Source organism: Triturus cristatus, chromosome 3_2, assembly GCF_964204655.1.
Source record: "Triturus cristatus chromosome 3_2, aTriCri1.1, whole genome shotgun sequence".
In the NCBI taxonomy this organism is placed as follows: domain Eukaryota; kingdom Metazoa; phylum Chordata; class Amphibia; order Caudata; family Salamandridae; genus Triturus; species Triturus cristatus.
In genome coordinates, this window is record NC_140584.1 from 895,591,377 (window position 1) to 895,616,739 (window position 25,363).

Here is a 25,363-nt window from a genome sequence, read left to right on the forward strand (position 1 = left end):
TACAAATACGGGTATGAGTCCAATTTCCCTGTGATTTACTACGTTTGAGATTCACAGGCTTTGGCAGGTTGTATAGAATCAACTGCTTTTGATTGAGACTTGTGTACACTTTTTTTGGATCACTGTTTTGCAGTAGCATTATCCATCTTTATAGGTCCTGACGAAAGCCCGGCTCAAATATTCCTAGGGCTGCAACATGTAGACCTTCTCCTTATGGACTTACTACAGTTATTCTTTCAAACTGTATTTGCACTGTTTTTAGCTTTTGGTATCAGGGTAGCATTAATTAAAATCGGTCAGTATCCTGTTAGCCAATTTTAACTTCACCTGTCCATCACGCCATCACATCACCAGCACTGCAACCATCACCCCTGAAACATTCTATCGAGCTCCTTATTTTTGATATCACTCTGATGGAAACTTTTGTTACTACTCCCTTCTACTTTTGAGAAGTTTGCAGCCCATTGATCCAAAAAAGGGCGTGCAGTGGAGTGGATATCCCAAATGATGAAGCAAGCCACCTCAGTGGGTGATGGGATTCCGTTGTTTCCCTAAAAATTTCTCTTTCTATTTAGTATTTTCTTGCTGTCTTAGAAAAATGTTTTTTAGAGAATATAGTTTTCTTCTTTTTGTGTGACAACTCTATCAATCTTTGAGTCATTCAATCTGCATAACTAATTTGCATTGGAGTACTGTGCACCATTTAATAGGGTGTGTTGCGCGCAGTGCGCAGATCTCTCCGCCGCCGCGTCTGTGCGGTCTCTTCAGTTCACCCATCTTAGGGTGGGGCCGCTGGTGGTGTTCATGCACATTTGGGCTCGCGCAATAAAAAGTGCGCGTGACCAGTTGTGAGGCCAGGTCGAGGAGCATTCCAGAAGTAAGCCAGCAGAGACTGAGACGACGTCAACAACTGGTGAGAGAGCAGAAAGGCACCCCATAATTTAATTATTTCTAGCCCCTGCCTCTGCCTGTTCCACTCCCTGCTGCCGACTGCCGCCCGCCGGTGAGGCACTCACTAGTGCTTGTCTGTCCGTCCGTGTAACCGTGTTCGGCGCCCAGTCGTTTGTGGGCCGGGACGGGATTAAACAAAGGTAGAGGCCCTCCAACCCCCCACCCCTCGGCCCAGGGCCTTGGCCTATACCTTTGTTTAAGCAGCGCACTCTTGCCTGGCCCAGTGGCCCCTGGGGCCCCTGAGTGTGCATTTAAAATTGTGACTGTGAGCAGGGCAGGCCTGCTGTTGGTGAGCAGGGGCCAGGGCGGACGAGTCGACCCGGCGGAGGCCGAGCCGGCTGCAGGAGCGAGGTGGGTGGTGGTGCTGCCTGCCTGCCTGGCTTGATTTGAGTTGGGCTCCGTCTCGGCTCGGGCCTCGGCGGGCCTGGCCGGCCCTGACTCCCCGAGCTGAGCCTGAGACTGACACACACACTGGGGAGAGTGACTTCTGGGCTGGTAGCCAAACTGGCATCAGCCAAGGCTTTTTTTTATTCTGAGATGGCTCCAAATGTCCCTGGTCGGCCATTCCCGGCCTGCGTCAGAGTGGAGTTGATTGTTTCTGAACCATGATGCTATTGCACCACTTAGAATGATGCAAAGGATGTGACTGGCCCGGCCACCCTTGTCTATGATCAGTCATTACTGCACCGGTGTTTGTGGAGATGAAGTGGTCTAAGAATACGGATCCTTCCAATCCTTAGGGATGTGTCGGAAGGATCAAAACACTGAGACATGGAATTTTAGCTCCTTGCTTCACTGCAGGGCACACGACCCCTCATTACTTGATGACAGGGGGAGGAAAGCAGGTCTGGGACTCAAGCCTATTTGGGCGGTGGCCCTGGATCATCCCCATGAGTAGACATGCAGGTGGTTTCACTGAGTGCGAATGCATTGAATTTACACCCCATTCTTTCTGACACTATTGCAAATAATTTGAAATAAAATTTTATATATGCCATTATTATGTGCGTGGAAGAAATTCTAAGGTGTTGAAAAACATGGCACGCTGCTTTCTTAAAAGTACGGCCCATTTTAAAGCCACTTTTTAAGTTATCAGATTAGTTGTAATTGACTCGTTTGAGTGGAAGGGAGTTTGGGACCCATCTGGGCACATCTTACTCAGACTAACATATTTAATCAATGACTTGCTCTGCGACCTGGCTGTCGGCGAGGTCAGGTCTTACTGATAGGCCCTGTATCCATCCCTCTAGCTAAGCAGATTTCATAGGTCTTAGCTAGTACAGCTGTGCCCTCTGGTGCATGTCGGACATGATTTACAGGTTCACGAGGACATTAGCCAGGAGATCTACGCCTCGCCACAGCAGGCTCTGTAGTCCCAGTCCTGGCGCAGCACCAGCAGAGCTGTGACTTCGCCGGCAGAGATATGCACATTCATCTCTCACACAAAGTTTGGCTTTGCCATTCTCTTCACCAATATTCCCGAGATGCAAAAAAAACTGCAGAGCTTGTGTGCAGGAAGCTGAATTTAGTAACTTGCTTTTAATGCCTCTGTTTTTCACTGCAGAAGGCTTGGGAGGAGCTCGGACACAGATCAAAGGACTGTCTGCACGCAGGGAAACCGTGACTCGCTGTTGAATGCAGAGCTCGTCCTGTTCGTTCATTGCGGGTGGTGGTGGTGGCGCCTGCTAGTGTTTTTTAGGTCTCGCCTGAGCCAGCGTCTGCGCTGCTCTCGTGAGACATTTAGTGAGTGGGCTTCCAAAAGTCCGACCGGTTGGCATAGAGCGTCCGGTTACGCGCACAATTACGAGCAGAGGCACCATCTGGCTTTTCTCTCTCATCATGATGCGTGCACATCGCACACCACTCGCCAGCCTGCTTTCACTTTTGCCGTCGCGCGCGCGCGCACCATTCGTGTCCTTTTTTCTTTTAGCGCGCGCGCATACAACTCCCGCTTGTTTTCCTTTCCCTCAAGTACCGTTCTACTCTCTTTATGTCACTTCCCATCTCTCTCTGTGACGCCTTTCATCCTTTTTCCTCTGTTCTTTCCTCTCACTCTCAGGCTCTGTTCATCTCATCTTTCTCCACCTAAGGCCATGGTTCTTCTTCTAAACACACTACTGTAGTCAACATTTACGTTTTTATTGCATTATTAGTGTTACTTATTTACATATAATTTAGTACTATTTTTTATTGAATGACATGCTAAAATGAGATGAGAATGTGCTTATTGGACACGGGACAATCATCGGATCAGACTGCAACATAACAAATAGCGCTATCGGCCAGAACTGTATCGTCGGTAAGCCAGCAGCCTGTTGGAGCCACTATGTTATTTCTGATTCGCAACAGCAACCTAGTTCTCGAAAACATTGAAACTCTGTTAGATCTGGTTTGCTCTGTTCAAAGCTCTGCAGTCTGGCTGATTTACCTTTCCAGAAAGATTAGCACTATTTTGAAGCCCTTATTTTATTTTTATTAAGCCTAGCTTACTAGACCGCACATCGGCCATCTTTTTGCCCGACCTATTGAGGCTTACCAAGAATGTATGCGGACTTGGAGCCCCCTGTTGCTTACAGTTGGTTGACTTTCCTCTCGCTCTGATTTGCCTGCTTCTTACAAGTGTCCCAGTTTGTCAGTATTGTTTTTCCTTTCCCTAGTGCATTTCTTATTTACCATCTCTTTTGATGTGTTGGCATCTCTGCTTTCACTGTGGTGCAAAAAAGCATCCAATTAGCAGAGCGCTGCTACCAACATCAAATTTACATTCCTTCAGAGTAGGTCATTTAATCCTGCAATATGCTGTGCGATTGCATCAGGGCAGCTGCATCCATAAGGCAAAGTGGCTCAAAATAACGCCAGTAGGTGGCACCAAATTTCAAGACTAGACAGTGGTCTGTTTTTTTTAATAACATCACTGCGTTGTTTTTGATTAATTAACAGATTATCTACACTGTCAGCTGTTCTATTCTTTAGTCACCGTTCCAACACTGGGGCACCTTTATTTTAAAGCTTTCTAGCGTATTTGGATAAACGTCCATTGTTTTGACGTCACCAGCATCAAGTAAACTGACCACCCATGTGTAAACCATTATACTCCAGGAGACACAAAGGCAGAAAGACAGGAGTACAGGTGCAATTTTTCTGGGACACGGTGTAATGTTCTTATTAATGCTTTATACAGCGTGTCTGATAAAGTGTGTTGAGCCATCTTTCCTTTAATGATAGGACAAGGACAAGAGCTTTCACATGGATACGCACTGTCAATCAATATAGTTAGATTATTTAAATCAAACCTGCACTTTATCATCGATCAGCATGGCATTATAACCGGTGAGATGAGGGAACGCCACTTTGCACTCAATTGGTTCACCTGTATTTATTTATTTTTAAAACATGCACCATTTGTTTTCCATTTAGGTCCAGGCACTTGCACACTGCTACCAGGCTGCCTGATAAATTGTGTTAGTGCTCATACGCACACATATCTTTTTTTAAATATATCATTCTAAAATGCTCATATGCCATGTTGGAATGGTAAATTAAAAGTGGCAAAATGACTGCCTGTGTGTTATGAGGGAGGCACACATGCATACGGCAGGCATCTTGGAATGCTGAAAACCCTTTTTTAGGTGTTCCAAAATGGCTACAACAGGCATGCAGTTTTGTATTATTCTTTTTTTATTCACTGTTTTGGCATGGCCAAAGGCCGATTTTAGAACAGTTAATTAAAAAAATATATATCCAAGGAGTGCCGGTACAAAAACACAGTGGCATAGTCTGCACTTCCCTTTTGGATGCGAGACCTATTGACTTTGCCAATGCTTGTTTGAAAGATGCCTCCTGCTAGGGCATGCTCTTTTGCTGTGAGAAAATCAGTTCCGCTTGGCTAGCGAGTTGGCACTTGGCAGCCATGTGCCAAACAACACTCTCCCTGGCGTGTGTAAACAGACACACACAAACAGGTAGGCGGCGTGGCATCATGGCTTGTTGACAACAAGAGGTAGGGACATGGCAGGTTTTGCGGCTACTTGACGTTTCCTGTATTTGGCTAATGTGGGCGCCAGAGAGCAGCCCATCCAACCCCCCTCACTTACCCCAAAATACAACTTAACAACAAGCATTGGCATGCATAGCCAATAGGTCTCGCTTTTGGGACCTAATAAGTATTTAGTTATGCAGCACAATATCCTTGGTGGAATAACATTAAGTGTTGCATGGCTAAACACCTATAAGGTCCCAAAGGCGAGACCTATTGGCTATGCCAATGCTTGTTTTATATAGTACTTCCTACCACACTTTTCTCTTTCTAAGTGTTTTCAGTAGCAGTTATTGCTCTTACCCTGTTCACTGTTATTAAGTTTACAAATCTTGGAATCATTCATGGGACGCTTAGTCTTCGCTGACTTACATGCTGGCATTGCCTGAATCAAAGTACAAGTGCGGGGAGGACCTGGGTGGACGGAGTCCTCTCCCTCTCACTAATTTTAAAGAGCGGACACTGCCCCCCTCAGCTTGAGTCGGACATTTCATTCTTTTTATAAGGAACTGGAACTCGTGGTGTCCCCTTACTTGTACCCAATCTCTATAACTGTTATATTATAGCAAGGGCCAATGAATTTATACGTAGGGGGGACCAACTTATGCAGGAGGTTGACTAAATTATGTGGCAGCAAAAGGCAAATAATGCTGCACATGTTGTGTTAGCATAGCCTTATTATTTTTGCTTTTTAACACATGTAAACACTTTTTAAAAATGTTGTACCTCATTATTACCAGTTTAACACTCCAAATACAGAAATAAGGAACATAAAGCGGACCAGTCAAATTCTAGGAAGAACCCTCCACTGTGCTGCAATGCGTTTCTGCATTTTTAGTAATTTTAGTTCCGTGGGAACTAATTTTTTGCTGTTGTTAAAATCTGCAGTTGATGGGTAATTTGTAAAATGCAGCAAATCCAGTCCGTGTCTCTGGTTATAGCATTGGCTTGCAACGTGGCCTCGCCAGGCACATTTAACCCCCCGACAGCGTCCTTCTTAGTCATGAGCCTGGCCTAGAAAGTTGTTTTAAGCTGCTAACTGCCCACTATTTACAAATGTGTTTCTTAATAATGTAAAAAGGCGACGTATCTGTGCTTTTATGTTGATTAAACACAACTGCAGGAAAAGAAATGCAAGGACACCAAACATGTCTAAAAATACACTGTGCGCTTTTTTATTTTGTTTACTCTACGAAACTGCAGTTTTTAAATGTAACTAGCAAGTACTCTGTGTGCGTACATTTGCATTAAAAGATCCTACTTGGCCACCCTGTTTCCTACCCTTAAGTGTAAGATACACCTATTTTCTTGAAATGTGAGCTGTAAGGCGGTTATAATGCTTTCCGTGACGTCCCTCCACTTGACGTCATTGCGCACTTCCTATTAGTCCTCCACTATTTCTTTTAGGACTTGCGTTGCACCTTGGCCTGAAGTTTGTCCCGAGGACTTCAGATCATAGCTGTTGTCGATGGCAGGACTCATTGTACCAATAAATATGTTGGCAGCACAGACAGAAGTGCGTTTTTATCAAATGTGCACTTTAGAAATCAGTAGAGTCTCCTGCAGTGGCCAGCAGTGTGTTGTTTGGACTAAGGACCCGGGCCGGGGAAGGCAAAGCCGGACCCGATGGAGGCCTGGGTAGAACGCAGGCTGGCGGCGGGACCCCCCCACGCCACGCCCCCCGCAATTAGAAAACCCGGCTAGGCCGGGGAGGGCATGGATAGGCCCACAAACAAAGGAAGCTCCCCCCCCCAATCAGGGGGCGAGAAAGATAGGCAAGGGGGAGGTTAAGAAGGGCCAACGGCCCGGGAAACCCCATTTCAAATTTCCCCCCTGCAAAAGAAGAAGAGAAGCCCACCCACCCACACCTATGGATACGGGCGTCGCAGCCGTAGGGGGGAAGGGTAGCGGAGCTGACACGAGGAACCTAGTAGAGAACAAAATTACTAGGAGATAGATGAAAGGCTCACATGGTGTCCTTGGGATGACTCACGGCCGGGGCACTGGGGGAGCCATTGGGCGGCGTGCCGCCAGAGAAAGAACAAAGATGACACTCCCGCAGTACCCCGGGGATGCCTTACGGCAGGGGTACAGACGGAGAAGATGACGAGGACCCAGCCGCAAGAAAATAGAGTAGATGCTCAAGTAAGGTCCTTGGGATGCCAAACGGCAGAGACCGCTGGGAGAAGGGAGGGCCCCGAAAGGATACAGGATGAGCGGGACGGCACTTGCAGCCCGGGCATGCCCAGAAAGGGACACCCTCCAAATCGGTAGCAAGTTGAAGCCTAGACCCGTGAATCGAAACACAGGTATTGGGGCCCCTCTCTCCTCTCCCAGGCAATTGAGGCGGGTGGGTCCAGAATGCGAATAGAGAAAATGATGAACAATAGATAAAAATGAAACATGGTCATTGAAGGACTATAATAAGACCATGAGTGTTGAAATTTGAAATATGAAGATTTCCTGTTACCAAAATGTTTGTTGTGAAAATAAAACTGCGACCTTTTCAGGCACCAAGAAGTGGTCAAGTACTAATTAAGGGAAAAGCGCGCAGCGATGGCAACAAACATGGGGGAGCGGGGAGGGAGTGCTCGCCGCCTGGACGGGGTTGGCCTGGGCTAAAATTTCGTTCCGTTCGCGGAAATTGCGACAATTTGACATTTTCGCGTTCCGCGGAAAGCGCGAAAATGTCAAAATGTATGCATTCCGCAGCTTGGCGATAATTTGTTTCTTGCTCGCGCTGTAAAATAATACATTCTCGCGCACGCGCGATCGCCTTACCTGAATCCCTGCGTTCGCCGACAAGTTTTCTTGATCCAGTCGCGTTCTCCATGAGATGTTGTATTGTTTTTAGCCATTTGCGCTGTCTCGCGACAGTTCGCGCCCGCAGTGACGTCATGCATCGCGCAATCACGTCTTTCTTCTCGCGATCATGCACCGCGAGACAACTGAAAACAAGACGGCCGCGCCCGCGAGCAACCACATGGGTAAGTTGGCGATCCGCAACCATGCAGAAAATCTCGCGAACATGCGGGAAAAAAACTTCCGCATCTTCGCGATATTTCCGCGTGTTTGCGATAATTTTTAACATTTTCGCGATAATTTGCGAAAGTGGATTTCGCAAATTCCGCCCACCCCTAGTTTGGACACAAGCTAGTAACGCCTAATAAAAGGATGACGTTTCGAGAAATCTTTTAATGTTCTACACTGAATCTTTCACGACTTATTTAGTAGCTGGTACTCAATGACTGGTGTTGGTGTGTTGGCGTGATTCCTTTATATCAAAGTTGTCCTTCTGGTGGTGGCTCAGATTCTAGCAAGAAGGACCCAGTGCCATATGAGGCCTTTTAACACCGATAGAGCTCTGGGAGTGGGACCCGGCGATGCTGTTCTGCTTGTACTCAATTAACGCAGTTGTTTGTTTGCACAGAGATCTGGTACTGGGCAGAGTGCAGGCCTGGCAGAATGGGACAGGGCGGCTTGTTCCAGTTTGAGGGTATTTTGTTGAGCAGTCTTCAAATGGGCCTCATTCACTAATTACTGTATTTTGCAGTGTTCTGAGCAGCACACACAGGACGTGTTGAACCCAGTGTCTCCTTATATTATGACGTTGGTGTGAAACCAGAGGAGTACATTGAGTTTGGAACATAGCGATTAATGGTATTCTGTTTGGCATGTTTTCTTGGTAACATTTGAGTAATTAATTATGTGGCCAAGATAAAAAAATGTTTTGTTGACGACTGTAGAGGGAACCCTCAACAGGGGAGGCTTAGACGCCCTTCCTTGCACGTATCATCATTCTCTACGCTGTTCATATTTTATTGTGGTGTGGGAGCTTCAAAAATGACCCGCCCCCTCACATTTGTTTTAACACTTGCGGCCATCGTGTGTTTCTGTTAAATTCCTGAAAGGTTTAGGACGGGACTACTGCCTGGCCAAGAATGGGACCAGATTTACCATACCACAGTAAATGCCCACCACTGCGATCCCCCACACACACGAGATCACTGAATTGTACTGATAAAGGAGATGATTGTATGTTTTATGGTTACAAGGCAAGTGTCATGTGTCTAAAACCCAGTGACGCCATTAAAGCCAGGAAATGCTGGGGAGGAGGGAAAGGAAAGGGGGGAATAATGGAAATTGGGGGGAACAAAGTAGGGGGAGATAACAAGAAAGACGTCCTGTTCACTCATAAACTTGGTAAAGGATCCATTTTGCCCTTTAGGAGCAGGTCCATGTACACCATTGCACAGTAACCCAGGTCTGTGAGGTGCAGCACTCGTAGATATTTCGGGCAAGAGAGTTCTCAAAATGCATTTGTGAGACCATTTACACAGGGGCCCCACTGCTTCTCAAACTGTTGTAGCTGGTGGTTTACTGTAGCTTAGATCTTCTCCATGATCAGGGTGTGGTACATCTTGTGAAGCCAGTCGATATCTTCCGGCATGTCGCCCATACCCCAATAACCGTTCACTGTTTGCATGTGAATTACAGATGTGCACGTTGTAGGCCTGGCGTTGAAACAGCTGGGCGGAAAAGGAGAAGCTACAGAAAAAGTCCCAGCACCATTAGCACATGTAAAATGTTTTTTAGATACATATTGTTCATACTGACTGCAGAGACATGGTTAGATAAGTCCTTGTCGACCTCAGATTCCTCCAAATTAAAATCCGGTTTGATCTGCTTTATAACAAAAAAAAAGGCCATTTTTGTTGACTCTTAGGGCTCAGTGCACTTTACCACGTTAACCAGTGCTAAAGTGCTTGCGCTCTTTCCTTTCAAACATGGTAAAATTGGCTTACACCGAATTGGCAAAATTAATTTACTTGTAAGTCCCTAGAAATGTGGTTCTACATAAACCCAGGGACTGTAAATTAAATGCTGCTAATGAGCCTGCAACAGTTATTGTGCCTCCCACTTAAGTAGGCTATTTAAGGATGTGTCAAGGCCAGGGCCTTTGTGTAAATTTTTCATGCTTTCTGGCCAGGGTGCCATTTAAGACATTTCCATGCCTTCTGGCAGCCTGGGTGCTTATGTGTGACGTGTCCATGCTTTCTGGCCTGGGTGCTTATTTGTGATATTTCCATGCTTTCTGGCCTGGGTGGTTATGTGTGCAATTTCCATAGTTTCTGGCCTCAGTGACCTGGAGGCTCATGTGTGACATTTCCATGCTTACTGGCCTGGGTGCTTATGTGTGACGTTTGCATGCTTTCTGGCCTGGTGTGACCAGGCCTGGGTCAGTGCCTAGGTGCTTATGTGTGACATTTCCACAGTTTCTGGTCTCAGTGGCCTGTGTGCTCATGTGTGACATCACATGTCAGTGCTTAATGTGTGACAATGTGAGTGACAATTTTCTGAAAATCCCCCCCAAAAAATAAGAATGTCGTTTTTATGCTTTAAAGTTATGACGTTGAAACAGTCTTAAAAAAAAAAAAGCCTAAAACGCCTAGCACTTTTGGTTGAAAAGACAAGAGTGGCCCGAAAGGTGTTGTGATCATCACAGTACGGTCCCTTAAAGAGTCCTGGGCAGCGATGTATGCAATTTCACTCTCTTTTACACCCACCCAGGGAGTAATCTGCAGGTTGTTATTTCACTTTGTACTATGCTATCTCTGAGCATGACCTAGTGAGTGGTCTCTCTTCTTCAGTTGTGATCTTATTCTGTTTCGCGCCATTCCTCAGTCTGACTCTTTTCAGTGAAGCAGTTTCTCCTTCTGTTGAGATTTTAACTTCTATATAGTTTCTCTGAGTCTGTCCTAGGATCACTCAACATTGTGCAGTCTATTCGTGAAACATGACCCCACACTATAGTATGCTATTTCTTAAAACTGCACTGGAGAGAGGCCTCTTACTCTGTCTAGGACACCACTTCTCCCATGCGATCTGACACGACCATGTGCAGTCTCTCAAAAATTCTGAGAAACGCTCAGAAAAATAATTTCAGGCTATGTTGATACTTTTGTGGACCCCAGGAGACACTGACATCATTATTAATGATGATACAAAAAAAATAGTGTTTATGATAATACTTCCCAATGAAAACGTGCATGACTGAAAAGGAGCCAATTATTGAGAATTCTTGATTTGGAATTATTTACATGTTTGCAATTTATAACATGTGTCTGCAAGAGAATGGGTGATCCTATCTTTACCACGTTATAGCTGCCTGAATCTGTGGGATTCCCTGTTTAGGAAATGAAATTGTGCAAAGCATGCTCTACGCACACGTGACACAACAGTTTCTGTATACCATATAACGAAGCCCCATGCATTAGGTGTGGGATGCCTTGTTTTAAATTTGTTATCAGTTTGCATCAGCTTTGAAAACCCTCTTGTCTATCATTTTAGATTTTCACTATGGATATCAAAGGTGCTGGGAAGAGAAAATCACATAAGAAAGGAGGAGTTAAGAAAGAACATGAAAAGAAGAAAAAAATGCACGAGAAAGAAGCAAGCCACTACCAAAAAGTTATTGATATTTTTACTCCCAAAAAAGATTTTATTTCTTTCGAAGGCGGCAGCACCTCCACCAGCCTCAGTACTGAAAGTGCTGAACAAACCGCTGAAGGCCAAAGAACTGAAATACGCAGTGAAGGAACGGTAACTCAGGCCGCATCCAAGCATATAGAAGATTACATTGAATTAGAAAGTGATATAGATTCTGAAGAGAAGTGTCAAGAGGGCCCTGTAGTTGATAAATCAGCATGTGCTGATGTGACTTTAACTCATGCAGCTTTTGGAATGAGGAAAGAGCACAAGTAAGGAGGAGCTGAGAAAGAACGTGAAAAGAAGAAAAAATACAAGAGAAAGAAGCAAGCCACTACCACAAAGTGACAAATATTTTTACTCCCAAAAAAGATTTGATTTATTTCGAAAGCGTCAGCACGTCCACCGGCCTCAGTACTGAATACTGAAGGTGCTGAACAAACCGCTGAAGGCCAAAGAACTGAAATAAGCAGTGAAGGCACTGTAACTCAGGCCGCATCCAAGCATATAGAAGATTACATTGAATTAGAAAGTAATATAGATTCTGAAGAGAAGTGTCAAGAGGGCCCTGTAGTTGATAAATCAGCATGTGCTGATGTGACTTTAACTCATGCAGCTTTTGGAATGAGGAAAGTGCACAAGTAAGGAGGAGCTGAGAAAGAACGTGAAAAGAAGAAAAAATACAAGAGAAAGAAGCAAGCCACTACCACAAAGTGACAAATATTTTTACTCCCAAAAAAGATTTGATTTATTTCGAAAGCGTCAGCACGTCCACCGGCCTCAGTACTGAATACTGAAGGTGCTGAACAAACCGCTGAAGGCCAAAGAACTGAAATAAGCAGTGAAGGCACTGTAACTCAGGACGCTCCCAAGCATATAGACGATTACATTGAATTAGAAAGTGATGTAGATTCCGAAGAGAAGTGTCAAGAGGGCCCTATAGTTGAGAAATCAACATGTGCTGAAGTGACTTTAACTCATGCAGCTTTTGGAAAGAGTAAAGTGCACAAGAAAGGAGGAGCTGAGAAAGAACGAGAAAAGAAGAAAAAAATGCAAGAGAAAGAAGCAAGCGACATTAAAAAAAAGGGACTGATATTTTTACTCCCAAAAAAGATTTGATTTCTTTAGAAGGTGATATCACGTCTATCAGCTTCAGAAGTGAATCTGTTGAACAAACTGCTGAAGGCCAAAGGACTGAAATGAGTAGTGATGCCACAGTAAAGGAGGCAGCTCCCAAGTGTTTAGAAGGTGAAATTGAAATAGAAAGTGGGGAAGATTCCATAGAGCAGTGTCAAGAAGACCCTATAGTTGAGAAATCAGCATATGCTGATATAACTTTGATTGATCCAGTGAAGGGCCAATGGTTTTTGAGACAAACATCTGAAAATTTGAATGCCTTTTTAAAGTTTCATCCCTGTCAACCTGATGGTCTACGTTGGAATGCTAAAAGATATCAGCAAAAAAATAGGAAACCAAGGCAGTGGTTGACTTATTCACACAAAGCCGAAACCTTTTTCTGTGTGGTATGTTTAGCTTTTAGCAAACAGACAGATAGAAGTGCTTTCATTGATGGCTGTTCTGATGAAAGGAATATGTATCAAAGAATCGATGAGCACGAAGACAGCATCCTTCATCACAGTACTTCGGAATCCTTCATGATGCGATCAAGAAACATAGATATATGTAGCCATCTTTTTAAAAAGCACACAACTGCAAAACAAGAGGAAGTCAAGCGAAAACGTGCCATTTTAGAAAGAGTAGTGGAAACAAAACTGATTGGCAAAAGAGGCCTGAGCTATCGAGCAACTACAGAAGCTAGTTACACCTTAGAAGATGAAACATTAGATCATGGAAATTTTGGGGAACTTCTTCAGTATCTTAAAAAATGTGATCCATTATTGAAAAGCCATTTTGAGGATGTCATTAAAAAGAGTAAAAAACATCATGAGGTTGCAAAGAGTGGTAAAGGGCATGGCAATTTGGTTACCCTGATTTCAAAAACAACTGTAAACTTTCTCATAGATATTATATCCTCATTATTAAAAGAGGGAATTGCTGAAGAAATCAGGGAAGCCGAAATGTTCTCAATACAGCTGGATACAACACAGGACATAAATGTTGTAGACCAGTGCTCTATTATAGTCAGATATGTGACCGATGTTGTCCACGAACGTCTTGTGTCTGTTGTTTATTGCACAATGACAACTGGAAAGGCATTGTGTGAGCTAGTTTGCACTGCACTTGAATCCATGAACATTAGCGTTGCAAATTGTGTTGGTAACTCAACAGATGGAGCCTCCAATATGCAAGGACAGTATAATGGGTTCACAGCATGGCTGAGTAAAAAAGCACCTGATCAGATTCATGTGTGGTGCTACGTGCATGTACTTAACCTTGTTATAACTGATGTCACTAAGACCTCTGTATTTGCAGTATCACTGTTTGGGCTGTTAAATTCTTGTGCCGTATTTCTCAGAGATTCATACCTTCGAATGAACGTGTGGCGAGACAAAAGTATTGAAGCAGGGTTTTGGTCCATCTCTATAATAGGAGAAACAAGATGGTGGGCCAATGATGTAGCACAAAAAAATCTTTGGTCTATACAATGACCCAAGCAAATCTGTGTACATTGAGGTTCTTCAAACTATGGAAGAGATATCCACATCAGATAACTTCAATGATGAGATCAGATACAAAGCCATTTCATTTCTAAAGTCACTAGGTACATTTGACACCATTTTGACTGCACAGATGTATCTGTTTATTTTACAAAATACTACTCCTTTATCTCTGTACTTGCAAACACAAGGTCTTGACGTACTACAGGCATATCGAATGGTGACTAAAACCATTGACTCCCTACAGCAACAGGGTCGTGATTTCAGCAGCATAATGGATGCTACAAATACATTCATCAATTGGGCAAAAGAAAAATTGGTTTAGTGTGATAGTGAAATTTTGAATCAAGTTGACTTCCCAGAGGTTTGAGTACGAAGGAAGAAGATGATGCCTGGCGAAACTGCGACTAATGAACCCATCAGGTCAGCTACTGATAAATACAGGATAGAAGTTTATAATGCTGCAATGGACAAAGTAGTTACCAGCCTCCAAAGTCGATTCACAACTCATGGCCAGTTGTTTGCAGATTTGGCATGCCTGGACCCCAGAAAAATTACAGACATCCTCCCTAACTTTCCCCAAAATGCTCTTCAACTACAAAGTGGCTTGTTAACTAGATTTGATCCGAAAGCATCTGTTGAAAAACTGCAGCGTGAGTTGCTTGATTGTGCATATAAGTGGAGAAGACTAAAGCTCAGTATTGAGGAAGAGTACAGTATTATCCAAGAAGTTGAAGATGAGCAAGACTTGGACACCCATTCTGTCAACTTTGAGGATGAGACAGTACAGTACGCTAATGTTGGGCAAAAAAAGTATAAGTGTAAGACTTGCAAGGACTGTATTGTTTGCTGCTATAGTTTATTATTGCGTTCTAACCTGTACAGTAAAGCCTACTCTTCTCTCTTTAATGCCTATAAGTTGGCAGTGACTCTTTCTTCCTCTCAGGTGGCTTGTGAAAGATCTTTTTCTGAGCTCAAGTACATCTTGAATAGGCTGCGTAATTCTCTCTCTCAGTCACGTTTGGAAGCCTTTATGCTTATGTCTGTAGAAAAAGATGCTTTAATGCGAAAATCATTGATATTTTTGCCTCCAAAAGCAAATTGATGCAAGGGATGTTAACACTTTAAAATGTGAGCTCAAGTTACCACATTTCTAAGCTGAGCACTTCTAATAAAATATTTTCTTTGACGGTTGCACTCTGGACATGAAAAGCATTGGACTTTTGCACATAACCGTCAACATTTTGAGGGCCATTTTTTAAATATCAAACAACGCAGTGCAATAACCAGAGTTGACCTCCTTGCGTTGGCTCTGTTTGAGCCTGCTTTGCACCATGCACATAGGTTTCGCACTGAAACAATATCCATCCACTACAAAATCCTGTGCTAAGGCAAACTTTAAAATGTTTGCTGTACTGTATTTATGCTGTACTGTAGAGCATACATGCATTCTTGGAAAACCTCAAGAAGGCGTCAGATTTTGTCTTAAATCTAGGTCTATCTTTGTTAGTAGGTAGGGCTTTACATCAAAACCCATGGGTGGTTGCATGGGGACTTGCTCCCACATCACATCCGTGAAACACCCTCTTGACACAAATTAATGCAAAGTGCAATTGATTATAACACTTGTTTGAGAAGAAATACGTTATTATCTTTTTACAGTATTTCATATTAAGGATTTGCTACAGGCAGGTCATGTTAACTGTTTACAATGTCAAAATGCCCACAATCATAATGTTGTGCACTGTTGCACTTTACATAAGATGCTTTATTTGAGTACTGTTTACAAAACTCAGGATATAAAAATCATTTAATGTTTACACATTGTCTTGTTCACTTTTTACTCTGAACCTTTGCACAATTTGTTGAAGGTAAGTACGTTTTTAAATGTCTTTATGCTATTTTATATGAAGAATAAATTGGTTATATTTAAATACATGTTTCGTGCTCGACATTTCATTATTTAGTGTTCTCTGTAGGAATGTCTGTGATTTATGACTGGGTATCCTGGTGCTCCATAAGGTAATCATTTACTATGCTTTAAAAGTTAATACAATCTAATATGTAATGAAAAATGTGTTGAAAAATGCTTTGTTTTGGCCTTTCTGTCTCCAAAACTTTCTTAGGGGGACAACCCCCCAAAACTCCCCTAGTAGTGGTTGCTCACTGCGCTTGCTCGCTACACACCATGTGGGGGCTAGTCTCACTTTTACTTTGTTCTCTCTGATTCACTACTTGTGTCTATTTTTGGTGCTCTCTGAAAGAATGTCTATGGGTACATATGACTGGGTGGGTAACCTGGTGCTCTTTAAGGTCATCATCCACTATTTACTGTGCTTTGAAAGTTAATACAATTGAATATGTAATGAAGAATGTGCTTTAAAATTCAACATTTTGGTCTGTCTTTTTCCCAAATTTTCTTGAGGGGAGAACCCCCCCAAACCCTCCTAGTAGCGGTCGGGCTCGCTCGCTATGTCCCGACCGGGGGCTGGTTTGGCAAAAGTTGCCAGGGCTGCTTTCAGTTCACAGTCTGGCCCTGGGCATATCTCTGCCCCCAGGGGTCCGATCGGCTTCATTTTGGCCTCTTCTGGTGGTGTTCCCCAGCCACTGGGAGCACTCTCCTTCGCCCTCCTTGTCTCCAAGAGGGTGCACTCTGCAGGGAGGTGGTCTTCACTGGCTCCCTGCGGCGCCTGCCTGCTCTCCTCCTGGGCCTCTCTTCTCCCTGCGCAGAGGCCCCTGCTTCGGCGCACTGGTCCTGGACTCTTCTTCCGGCGCTGTTCAGGATCCTGGAGGCAGTCACGGGGGTTCCTCCTTCCAACTGCCCATTGCGCCAGGCTCCAGCACCTTCTGCCTCAGCAGACCACACACCAGAGAGAGCTTCTTTTCCTGTGCAAGTTCTTTTAAGAATTTGGGGAGAGGGCTGGCAAGAAGTCTCTGTTTGCCCTATCACACAGCGCCAGATCACTTCTCTGCCCCTGATTCCTCCTTCCTACCCAGGCCTCTGGGTTGGTTCAAGATGGCATCATCCAGGGTCTCCTGCCACATGGTCTCTGAAAAAGACCCTTCCCCCAGAGCTGCCTTTTCCCTGATGCAGCCTGGTGTTTGACACCCAGTGATAGCTACTGATGGATGAGCCTGTAGCTCAACCCATCTTCTCCTCCTTGGAGAGGAGGCCTTAGCTCGTGGAAAAAAGGTTATCAATCCAGCCTGCTTAGGACAGGCCCCAGCCAGGCCCTGGTTATGATAGACTCAGAGAAATATGAAATTTCTGGTTGACCCAAAAGCCGTACAAATATGACTTTGGAATCTGAAGAATACTTCTTCTCACACTCGTTACAGTGGACTTTAGTGCATGTCTGGAACTTGTAGGCCTTAGGAAAGTAAAACTAGCCCATGTGCTCCCTATCCCCATAAGAGAATAATGGAATACACACTGTAAAGCACACTGACTTTCCCTGGCATGTTTCTTCCCACTGTATAAAGCCTATTCCATGTCACCACCCAATTCTGCACAAGTCCTGCCACACCATTCACTTCGTAGCTGCTCCTCAGCTGGGCACGCTAGAAATATACCCTGCACAGCCCCTACACGTGTGTACACGCATGTACTCATGTATCTGCATGTAACCAGCCCGGTGTCCCTTACTCCAGCTGCTGCGCTGTGGCCTGGTCAAGCCAGGGGGACACCAGTAAAATCCCCATGCAGTCTCTTTCATTATGAGTTCACTGTGGGTGAGTCCCAAATTATGAGGCTCCCCCACAGTAAAAGCTCAACAATTAGGTGCTCCAAAAAGTAAAAAATCCAGGCGGCTCATAGTGTCAGAACCACCTTCTAACACACGCCGTGCCCAGCTGATTCCTACAGGGAAGAAGTAGCCACTCTACATGGGTACACTTCCCGTAGTCAGCGATAACTAGTTATAAGGGGTTCTGACCAGACCCCCTTACTCACCAGTTTTCCGCTCAGACCACCTACTCCTCCCATCCATGAAATCTCCACCCATGACAGGGATCCCAGACTATCCTAAGAACCCTCCAGACTCTAGGTTAGATACCTCTAGGGCACTCATGGTCTACATGGACTCAGCCTAACTAGGCCCACCTTTGCCCTTGGACCTCCAACACTATGCCTACCACTTCTGTGGACAAGGGTACAGTGCCTCAGCACTGATGCGGTATTCTGGGATTGGTCTACATCCCATCCCCTGGGTCACTAGCTGGTCTCCCTTACGGAGTTTGTTCCAACCAGTACCCTCTCTCCATTGTGGCCCTTGCATCCCAAAGATGCAACCTCTCTGGATCCTCACCCTCAGCCTGCCGCTGGGGTCATTCTGCTGCCACCACCCTTTCGGGATGACTGTCTTCCCTGAAGAAAGCACAGCCACTCATGCTTTTCCCACACAGAAAAGCTCCTCTGGCCACTGGCCTGACTCCCAGATTAGGACCTCAGACCAGCCTCACTACCACACTGGCAGTGCCAATGAGGAACACCGAGGGTGCCTCGTCAGACATCCTACAGCTCATTCCCCCCGTCAGTAGTTCCACACGGAACTACCCCCGGATCCTACACCCCTTCCTTGTTCTCCGATGCGAGAACAGGGCCCATGTACCCTTCCCTCTGAGAGGCGCACTCTCCTCCCGGAGTACCATTAGAGAGCCTGTGGGCCCGAGTTAGCTAGACCCAGGCCCACCTCTCATGGCTCTTCCCGGTCTCCCGGCAGCGCCTTGGGAGACCGTCCAGGGACAAACAACAAAAGAGGAGAGAGCCGGTCAAAATGTAAAGAAACTGGGAGCCAAAGAGAAGAAGACAGATTCAGCCCACTAAGTTGAGACAAATCCCATCAGCCCACCGTTTTGGCAGAACATAATCATCTGGGAGTAAGGTGGATCAACTCATTGCAGTGCACCCTATTTCAGGGGAACCATCACTGTGTATATGCAATGAGTTTGCAGTCTTCCAGAGAAAAAGTCTCAAAACATAGTGGTACTGAGAAAGATGTGAGATGCAGTGCAAAACAGAAAAGAAGTGTATTAGAAATGGCTACCTGATAACACCACCCAACTTTATTCGGTGTCAACAAAAGTGCCAAGATTAAAAAAGCAAGTGAAAAACTGATAGTTTGAAAAAAAAAATTTCTTATAGCAATAGAGGTCGACATTTTCAGCCAAAAGGTTACAGTTACCTGGCTTTCGTCAGGACCATGTATGGTAAAATGCTACTGCAGAAATATGTGTTTACAAAGATACTTTGATAAGAACATCACCGTGACAATACCCTACCAAAATAAAACAGTCATTGATTTGTCCAGTAGTTTAAGGGATGTCAGAGTGTTCCCAGCATTATGTGGGAGTACGCCTCACCTCACCCGGCAACTGCTCGGTGTACTGAGGCCCCGCTCTATCCGTCGGTACCCCTCTCCTTGTCCAAGCCGAAGGGGAGACCGTCCAGGGACCCACATGATCCCTGGATGGCCTGCACTACCCCCTTCTAAAGAGCAGAGTCCCTTCACTTAAGATAGGCCCCAACTGCCTTCAGGGCAGTGCTACCACACTCAGCCAGGAACCCTAAACATCCCGGCTAGGCCTGCACCACCCCTTTGCGGAAACACAGGGTCCCTTCACTTAAGATGGGCCCCACCTGTGCCCAGGGTGGTACTACCTTGCAGAAGTCTACCTCCTGCCTCGAGCTGGGGAACACCCTCCTGCTTCCGGTCCTGGGATACAAGTCCCCTAGGACCTACCTGACTGGCCACCTTGCCAGGCATCGCCCCAGCCACCACCTCAGACTCACCACACTAGCTCCAGGGTGACATCCAAGCTCGTAAACTACCCCTCCTTTGGGGCCACCCACCACTATGGGCCACCCCGGGGTAACCACCTACCGGACCCTGAAACCTTAGGGTCCGTCACTAACCCTTCACCTGGAAACCAGGGAGTACATCACCCCCACTCAGGTCTCCACTGGGTCAGTTACCCAGCCCACCTAATGTACCTAGGGGCTACCACTACACACCATCACTCAAGAACTACCCTCCTTTGGGGCCACCCACTACCAGGGGCCACCCCTGGGTTGCTCACCTCCCCACCAGTAAACCTGGAGGCCCTGTCAGACACCCAACTCTACTACACCCTCCTCACACCGTGGGAAAAGTTCCTTGGGGTCCCCCACCATGGGAATCCCTGGGGCGTTACTACCCGGGGTAAAGAAACCTCCTGCCCCACCCTTCCAGTGGTGTTGGCCTGTGCCAATGGCAAGAAAACTTTCACGGGGGAAGGGTACCTGGGGCCCCTTCTGTGGAAACCCTCCCTGCCCTTAAAAAGTGTGGGAATCTCCAAGGACCCCTTTCTCTCCTGTCTCCCACAAAGGTCAATCCACCCCTATACCCCCACCTGTGATGTAGGTATCAGTTGCTGTCCCTATCTCTCAAGGAGACACCCTCCTCATGCAGGTGTAGTGCGTGTAGTGTTAGGGTTCAAAGGTCTACCATCTGGCTTAGAACATTTGTATGCAATCATTTCCTGGAAAGCCCCATCCCGCTAGCACATGATAATCAACGTAATGCAGTCATATCAATACAGTTTACATTTAAACCATAATATATTCACATGACACATATGTGCGCTGGGCTTCCCTTTCCCATACCTTTAGTTCATCTAACCAAAGCTTTGAACCCTTTTCAGAGACTTGCGCTCTTCCATTTGCTCATCACTGCATAGGTAATGTGTGGCAAAACTGGACTTGTCAAATGGTATAAATGCACACCAGAATGGGATACTATGTTTCCCGCCGCCAGACACCAAATGTTGGAAAGTGGCTTATTGGTAGGGGCAAATGTAGGTCTGCCACTGGCAATAAGGTCACAAACACATGATAGGACTCAGCATAGGTCTTAGAAAAGTATTCCTATGTGCTCAACCCTTGGTAACGTGGCTGCGAGCAGACAGGCTTAACTTCAAAGACAGGTATGTAAAGCATTTAAAAACACAATTTCAGTAAATAATTAAGACACAACACATAATAAAAACCCAACACCAATTTATAAATATAGGAAATATTTTTATCTTTAAAATGACACCAAAACGACAAAAATCCAATGTAGGGAACCGGAGATATGACTTTTCAAAGTTTTAATAAAATATAGCATTTAGAAGATTATAGCACCATATTTTGAAACCTGCTCGCGATAGACCGGGGCAAAGTCAAAGTTTCAGGCCGGGTGCGATGGAGCCCTGAGCCCTGAGCGGCTACAGGTCCCGGCAGGTCCCGGTCTCAGTTTCTACCTTCACACTTAGAAACCTTTCTGGAGCTTTTTCTCGCGAAGCTCCCAGCCATTCCGGATCCGGTGAGGGTTCGCCGGCTTGACTTGTGATGAGGTCCCGGTCAACTTCCCTGGAGTGGTCTTAAAAAATATTTCAAGTTTGCTTCAGCGGGACAACCCAGGAATCCAGGCCGACACGCGATGGAAGGCAGGCGGCTTGGTTCTCGCGGTTGCTCCCGGTCACCTTTTCTATGAGCGGACTAAGAAACTTTTCTGGAGCTTTTTCTCGCGGGGTCTCTCGATGCTCCTCATGTAGCTGGATACGGTGAGGGTTCGCTGGCTTCAGATTTTCTCTAGTCCCGGTCAATCTCTGGAAGTTGATGTGATGGATGGCTTGGCCGTCTCGCGGTTGAAGGCAGGCGGCCTGGCTGGTCAGGTTGAGTCGGTCCCTCTATGGAGCTTTTTTTCAAAGTTGCTCCAAAGTTCTCCAAACTTCTTGTACTTCTTCCTGAAGTTCCTCAAGGGGTCCCAAAATGTCTCAAACTTACTCCAAGGGTCTGGAAGCTCCAAGATGGTCCTTGAAAGTTGAGGACGTCAGTTCCCACAATCCACTGATACAAAACCCTTATAAATCCACTGATGGGTCTCCAAGGTGTAGATTTAGTTGGTGATGTTGCAGTTGAGCTCTTTTAACCTGTAGCTTTCAGGGAGTCCACTCTTCTTTTCCAGCAAAATAATCCACAGGGCTGTAGTTTCAGATGGTACAATTTCAGAGGTCAGGCCTTAGAAATCTTTGCACAGCAAAACTTCTCAGCAGGGCACTCTTGCTTCAGTAAGTTTCAAGCAGCAGATCTGGAGGGCTCTGCCCCTCTCAGATACTTATTCAAAATTCTCTGGGTCAAGCAGCAGGTAACTCCTGACCAATGGGAGCAGAGTAACTCCTCAAGGCGATGACCACATCCGGTAGAGTGTGGCATTATTTTGTCCCAGAGTGCATCAAATCTTCCAAATCCATAATGGCTGATTTTTCAGCAGAGAGTCAAGACCTGGCTAAACACACCCCCAGGGATGGCTTATTTCCCTAGACTCTCCCACTACCATCTGCACATACCTTCCTCAAGCCTAGCCCCGACTCTGGGTCAAAAGTGTAAAACTGTAACTGACACCCAGGCCTAAGCTCTGCCTTTGAAGAGCATGGTTTACGACTCCACCCCCTGGCCTGGCATGCCTATGGAACAGCACACTGCCTTCCCAGCAGAGCTGGTAACCCCAGGGGATCTTTATCACCTATTCAAAGCAGCCTGGCTAATCCACTTAACTCTGACCAATCAGGGCAGACCACTGGAAGGCTTAATTTGGACTTGCAAACAAGAAAGTCATCTTGTATGTACACTTTAGGAGAAATTCAACAATATGATATTGTTGGACTTAGCAATACTATTCTGAGAAGTCTTTGAACGGTAGCTCTATATCCTTCCAATCAGGAGTTATTATTTAATAACTTCCTGAAATGTTAACCTATAGGGCCTGGGATTTGCAATGGGGAAAATGACTTGGGCCAGTTTTCTAGCACCAGGACTTATAAAAAAAAATTGTATAAGTATTTCCCTAATTTCTACAGGACCCCCCGTGCAACTAGGGGAGACTTTAGGGGTTCTGAATCTGCAGAAATATTGCAGATCCTCTTTCCACAGTGCTCCTAGCATCAAAGTCGAATTTGAGCAGCACTTTACCACAATGTGGGGAGTGAAATGTGAAATTTCACTTTACCCAGGCATATAAAAACTCATTTTATAAGGGTGTACCTTATAAATATCTGACCCCCCACCCCTGGGATACCTAGGGGAGACCCTGGGGGTCCCTAATATGACAAAACATTGTAGGTTATCCATTTTAAGTGTCCCTATCACCAAAGTCGAGTTTGGGCACAATTTACTTTTTAAAAGCAGTCCTGGCACCCAGGGCTGTTTTTAAACTGGCCTCAGGCTTCAGCAGTGCACACATGCAAGTGCAGAAAACGCTGCTGGCCTCTAGATTGCCATGCCCCAGGGTACTGGGGACTTCTAGGTAGTGTCAATCCCCTGCCCTATTATATACTAGGGGCTTATAGGGTAGGTCATTCCAATTATAGGGGTACCCCACCACATAGTGTACCCTAGTGTATGTTAGGTGTTTTGATTGTATTCTAATGTGTTCCTTTCAGCTTGGCACTGGCCCTGGGCCTGGTTAGGCAGAGCCCAGGGTCAGTCACCACCAGTACCAGTCAGCAAAAAGTTGGGTTGTGCCCAGGGCACAGGATGACTTTGCAACAAACTCCCAGGGCCATTTTATAATAATTGTAACTTATGAGCTACAAATAAAAGGGTATCTGTGCTAAAAGCATGAAACAACTGAGCTATCTACATAAAATACACATTTTTGAACTGCATGTTATAGGTTGTGCTTTTCGGCAGGCACATTAACCCTCTTTGCTTCCTTATGATGATTCAAAACTGTGACTAGACAAAAGACCGATTTCTCCAGCAAGTACAATAGTTAATTAATTTCACACAGCCAACTGTCATGTGTAAACTGCCATGCTCTTTGGCCTGCAGAATCAGTTCAGCAGAAAATATGCAAATCAAAACAGATGCGTAAAACTAATAGATAACATTGCAAATCGGTGTAGAGAATGTGAAAGGGAACCTAAACTGGCCGCAGCCTCTCACAGGTGCCTCTGAAGTGGAGATGGAGGGGCATGTGACGCGGGTATGACAATTCCCAGTACTGCCTTGGGTGATTTGCATAACACAAACAATACCAGCACAGAATTTCCAATTCATATTTGTCACTCAACAGTGTGCTGTAAGATCGTGCGGGTCATGGCACTGCCCTGTGCGAGCGGACTCCAGGTGGGTGATGCTTAATCGCCAATGCTTTTCTATGCCTATGCACTGAGAAATGCGGCCCATGCAGTAGCGTAGCCAGTGTGTCATGGAACCTGGGTGTAAGAAAGGAAACTGACGTCCCAGGCTGCTGTTTAACCTCTAAAATAAAGCAATAACCATCCTTTAATGGGCCCGTTACAGGGCTCTGGGCGCCGGTAATACTGCACCTGCTGCACCAATGGAAGCTGCGTCCCTGGGCCCTGTCTACCTCTCTTTCCGCACCCCACTCCAGCAGGAGAAAACACCAAGACAGGTTCAGGCTGGTGCTCGGAAAAAATATCAAGACAGCCTTAGCAATAGGTAAAAGAAGCTAGGGCACATGTCGGGGGTACGCGCGGGTGGATGGCATCTACCCACTATTTTCACAGGATGGATACCGTCCCCCCAAGAAGTTGAGCCCCTGTATACTACGATCAATTTGACCCGCTTTAATTTGCCGACACCGGGACACATTCAGCAGTGCCAGCACATTGTCTGTTTTCCCTTCCCAGTAGCAACGTGCAGGCCGCCAGGGGCTTACATGTTTAACATTCCTGCTAGGCCCAAAACAAAAACGGACTTTAAGGGGCCATCAGCTCTCCTGTTGTTTCAGCGTGATCCTGCCAGAGAGCCACCTGAGCCTCTAACATAGGTGCCCTTGCAATGTATGGAAACAAAGGCACACAGCGTCTTATCATTTCACAAGTACTTAAAGGAAACCATAATTCAGAAGCAGGCTTTTGTCCTTGTTCAATTGCTGTATCTGAGAGCTATGCATGAACTGTAAGAATGACAGATGTATAGGTCTGTACCAGTAGTTGCACATATAAAAATGTAAATACCATTTTTTTTTTATTCAATTCTTTTATAGCGCTGAGTGCTTTACATCACATGTATACATTTTAAATAGACAATAAATCATACAAGCATGTCAATCAATATACGAAATGTGTTACATAGGACAGTGAGGGTTACAAGGTGTAGGAGTTGTATATCGTCCTTCATAGATCACTGTGTTATATTAGAAGGGTTGCAATTTATAAACTGCAAGTAGCAAACGGAGCTCTGTGTTAAAATCAGTAACCCACTTACCTATTTACATAC